General features: G+C 37.5%; 1 pseudogene; it reads right to left on the bottom strand.

Annotated features, from left to right (window-relative positions):
- Positions 1-2,659: 2,659 nt before the first annotated feature.
- Positions 2,660-4,076, bottom strand: LOC118906826 (annotated as a pseudogene).
- Positions 4,077-5,216: the final 1,140 nt, after the last annotated feature.

A 5,216-nucleotide genomic window follows, 5' to 3' on the forward strand; every position in this document is an offset into this window, starting at 1 on the left:
CTCCTTTTTATAGATCTATATGTACAATAACATATCAAGAACTCTAAAGAGTACTTCAAAAAAAACAAAAACCTCTTTAAGTATATCAACAGCTTCCTGGTCAACTATCTCTTTAAACTCCAAATTAACTACATGGAACTTCCTTTTTATTTTATTTTATTTTATTTGCCACAATGCATTTCTGGAAACTGAGTTATAAAGAAGCTTAGGAATAATGTTGTGATTTGGATGCCATATTCTTAATGAAGGACTTACAATCAAATAAATTATAAATATGAACAATAATCTTTCTATAAAGCAAAGGTACCAAAATAAGATTTCATAGAATTTTAAAATACTAAAATGGTACAAATAGACTGCATATTTGATTATTGAATAGACACCATTGTACTATAAAGAGAATTCACATCTCATGAGATATGCAATCCTGCTGTCTCATACATTTTATCTGAAACTAGTATTCTGCCATAATAAATATGACTAAACTTTCAAAGTGTTGTTGACTTCTAGGATGCTAGAAGGACTTTGGACATTGGTGGAAACTCTTAAAGGGGACAAGTGTGTTAATATGGCAACTCATAGATGATGAATATTGCCTTTACTTAATTTATATATATTTTTTTTAATTTATTACTTATTTATTATTTTTATTTTTGGCTGTGTTGGGTCTTCGTTTCTGCGTGAGGGCTTTCTCCAGTTGCGGCGAGCGGGGGCCACTCCTCATCGCGGTGCGTGGGCCTCTCACTATCGCGGCCTCTCTTGTTGCGGAGCACAGGCTCCAGATGCGCAGGCTCAGTAGTTGTGGCTCACAGGCCCAGTTGCTCCGCGGCATGTGGGATCCTCCCAGACCAGGGCTCGAATCCGTGTCCCCCGCATTGGCAGGCAGACCCTCAACCACTGCACCACCAGGGAAGCCCCTTAATTTATATTTTAACTATTGGTATTGCAACTCTATAATTTTCTTTTTATTATAAATGTATAGCATATCAAATCTGTCCTGGTCTTTTGTGGGCTTGATATACAAGCTATCATTTATCATACTGATGCTATTGAAAAATACATTCTGACTTTCAAACAATCAACTAAGAGATGAACATTGGAACTTGACAGTCTGGGGCTGCCTACCCCAAGATAAAGTAGAACAAGCTGATTGGTCCAAATGCATACTGAAATCAGATTCTATATATAAGTTTGTATATATTCCTATAGGAGCTTATTTGCTTGACAGTTCCTTTCTTCTTGTAAAAGTTGATAGGTGACTTTTGTTAACTGAACCTATTGCTCAATTAAGATTTTACTATACTTTGAAATATTGCCAATGCAGCTAACATTTTGAGAAACTGGGCTAAGATTATCCATCTTTCATCTTCTTAGACTCTTTTAGGACATTACTTCACTACTCATGTTTCAATTATTTGACCTTGCTATGTGACAAAGTAACCTAGGCATCTGAGGATTGTTTGTCTGAGAAAGGCTTTATTGCTCCTTCACTTTTGTAGGGTAATTTTGCAGGGTACAGAATCTTAGGTTGGTGGTGTCTTTTCTCAACACTTTAAATATTTCACTCCACACTCTTTGCTTGTGTGGTTTCTGAGGATAAGTTAGATGTAATTCTTATCTTTTCTCCTCTACAGGTAAGGTTTTTGTCCCCCATCTGTCTTCTTTAAGGACTTTTTCTTTACCTTTGATTTTCTGTCATTGGAAAATGTTTTGCCCAGGTGTAGTATTTCTGGTAATTTTTCTGCTTGGCGTTCTCTGAGCTTCCTGGATCTGTGGTTTGGTATCTGACATTAATCTAGGGCACTTCTCGGCTATTATTGTTTCAAATGTTTCTTCTGGTTTTATTTTTCTTTCTTCTCCTTTTGGAATTCCCATTATGCCTATGTTACACCTTTTGTAGTCGTCCCAGAGTTCTTGGATATTCTGTTCTGATTTTTTTCAGTCTTTTTTTTCATCTTTGCTTTTCAGTTTTGGAAGTTTTTACTGAGATAGCTTCAGGCTCAAAGAGTCTTTCCTCAGTCATGTCCAGTCTACTAGTAAACCTATCAAAAGCATTATTCACATCTGTTACATTATTTTTTATCTGTAGCATTCATTTTTGGCTTTTTTTTCTTAAACTTCTATCTCTCTGCTTGCATATTTTTCAGTTCTCCTCCTCCTTCCACTTCTTAAGTGAGACAGGATGGCTAAAGAAGGCTGAAGTTGTGTATTTTCCTTTTCCCAAGTCAGTTAGGCACTAATAAAACCCCAGCAGGTTAGGCTCTGGCTAAATAATTTTTCTTTTTTTTTTTTTTCATGAAAAAATAAGAGAAAAACTTTATTTCAAACAGGTTCAGTGGTATGTATGCTATAGCAAAGTCTGGTTGTAATAGCAGTTTCATTTCAAACCTGAATTGATGCACAAATGTGACACTGTTTAATGATCAATTACTGCTAAAATGTGGATTAAATCCCTCAATATGCCAATTCTGACATTTATTATAGACCCTATTTTTTATTTTAGTAGAAGAGGCTAATTTTCGTCAGAAGAAAATGAAAACAACCTTATGGCTTCTACTAAGGTAATGAGCTGTATCCCCAGTATTGCTTTGAAATTATACCCCTAGGTTGTTAAGAGACATTCTGACTTCATCCAAACGTATTATTTAACTGATAATCTTCAGTCATCATCTACTGGTGGCTTGATTGTTACTCCTCTTCTTATCTGACCCCAACCAATTAAACGCCAGTGTTTCTCAACTCTCTGGCTAAGGGCTATTTTTTCTCCCACTTCTGTGCACACAGGATTGGTGAGAACGATTTTACCCAAATCAGCCTTGACTGCCCCAACTCTTCCTCCTGTTGAAAGGGATCCTATGTTCACCATAAGCACTTCATTCTTAGACAGCTTTTGACCCTTTGCTGTTTTTTTGTCTCCTTCCATGTGTACACCAAGAAGTCGTCTAAATAGGAAATAGGAAATTTCCAATTCTGTGAAGATCTCTGGTAAAGCTCCAACTGCACCAAGTACCTGCCCCACCATTCTGTCAGCCCAACACAAAGTAGGGTGAAATTTTCTTCCAACTCCAATAAGACCCCCTGGAGCAGCATACTAAAGATCATTTTGTTCCTCTAAAGTAATACAATTTTGGAAAAGATTGGTTTACACATGAGTTTTCCTTTGCTATCTTTGGAAACAATACCAGGTCTGACTTCTATCTCCTGGCCCACCTTTAATACTCCTTTTAAAATACTACTACTAGCCACACCACCTTTAAGGTCATCAAACTCACAGCCAGGTTTGGTGACATCAAAGGACCTAATAACAGTAAGTCGGGGTTCTGAAGTAAAGTCTCTTAGAGGTACTGGAATTTTCTTAATGATATACTCACAGACAACTTCAGTATTATATTTCAGCTGAGCAGAAATTGGAATAATAGGAGCTCCTCCTGCTACTGTACCTTGTACAAATGCAAGGATCTGTTCATACTGTTCTGTAGCCTGACTTTCTTTTACCAAATCAATTTCATTCTGCAGAATCAAAATATGTTTCAGCTTCATAATTTCTATGGCAGCCAGGTGTTCAGAAGTCTGAGGTTGGGGACAGGATTCATTACCAGCTACTAACAGAAGAGCTGCATCCGTCACTGCTGCACCATTCAGCACAGTAGCCATCAAAATATCATGGCCAGGACAATCAACAAAGGAAACATGTCTGACTAGTCTGAAGTTCCCTTTGGTCCCTGGAATGTCGATAGGAAACTCATCAGGTATACTACTTCCACAAGATCTGTAACATTCTGATGAAGACAGTTTGCCTCATTAAGTTTGTAAATCTTGGCATTAGCCTATCCAAGCTTGATCATAATATTTCTTTCTAGTTCATTTTTGAATCTGACAGTGTGAACTCCAGAAATAGCTTTTACAATGGTAGATTTTCCATGGGCAATGTGACCAAGTGTACCTATATTAATTGTGGCTTGTCTGCTGATAACTTCGTGTGAGAGTGGAGTCAACCTGGTAACATCCAGTGTGGTGAGATCTTGGCAAGAAAGATGTTGCTGCCCCAGAGTCACACCAGCCTCGCCCCCCGCCATCTAAGGACAGATCTTGTTATGAAGAACAGAATGCTCTGACATATCTCAAGATGGTTCCTTTACCCCTCCCCCTGCCAGAAGCACAAGGAGATTTTTCTCCGATATTCACTGTGAGAACTTCTAAAGGTAAAACTCACAAAAGGTCAAGCTTGTAAAGGTAAAACTCACAGAAGTGTGGGGACCCCCTTATGACTGAATCCTCCTGGAGTTTTTAACTCTCAGAAGTTGTCCACACTGAGCCTTCAGCAATTCATTGATTACATTTTAGGTTTCCCTACCGTGGTGGTACTAGTTCCCGTGAGGTTGCTGCTCGTAAGTTTCTGTGTTGGTAAGTTCTGATTCTATGTGCTTGCCTTTCAATCTCTCAACTGGAGGGGGACAGCAGTTTGCCCTGTGACTTCATTTCTCTTATGGATCTAAGAAGAGTTGAATTTTCATTATGTTTAGCTTTTACTTGTTGTTAGGATGAAATGGCAACTTCCAAGCTTCTTGCATGCCAGACTGGAAATCATCTTTTGGGATCTGGGGATTATTGACAGTCTAGACTTGTGTTGACTTGAATACTCTTCAAATCTCTTTTTAGTTTATAACCATCTTTGCAAAGGAGAAACATTCTGTTGGTTCTTTTATTGAAGCTTTCAGCTGTACTCACAACAATTTTTTTCAAAATTTGGTTAAGCTTAAATCATCTTTGGAATTTAGGAGTATTTCTTTTATCTCTACCAGTCTATTTGCCTGGTGAATTTTCTGCATTGGAACAGATATACTGATGAAACTCTGGATAATTTCTCCTGTTGTGATTCCAGAGTTACATTTCTGGTTCTTTGTCTTTTTCATCTTTTTCATTTGTTCTTTTCCTGTGCTCTCTGAGGATACTGTCTTTGCTCTTATTGTTGAGGTCAGACAGACATCTGGTCTCTCTGAACTTTTCCCATTGGGTTTTATTCATAGACTTCTTTCTCTTTCTTTTCTTATCTAATAGCAAACAATATCTCATATTCCCTGATATCTTGGATTTTTTCATCTAATTTAAATTGCCCATTGGTTGCCTCTATTATATGAAAAAAGTTAATGAAGAATTTAACTAGGGAAGATCACCTACTGGCCCAGTCAATCTTTACATATTAGATTCAAACTGTG

The sequence above is a fragment of the Balaenoptera musculus genome, chromosome 1 (genome assembly GCF_009873245.2).
Source record: "Balaenoptera musculus isolate JJ_BM4_2016_0621 chromosome 1, mBalMus1.pri.v3, whole genome shotgun sequence".
NCBI classification, from domain to species: Eukaryota; Metazoa; Chordata; class Mammalia; order Artiodactyla; family Balaenopteridae; genus Balaenoptera; species Balaenoptera musculus.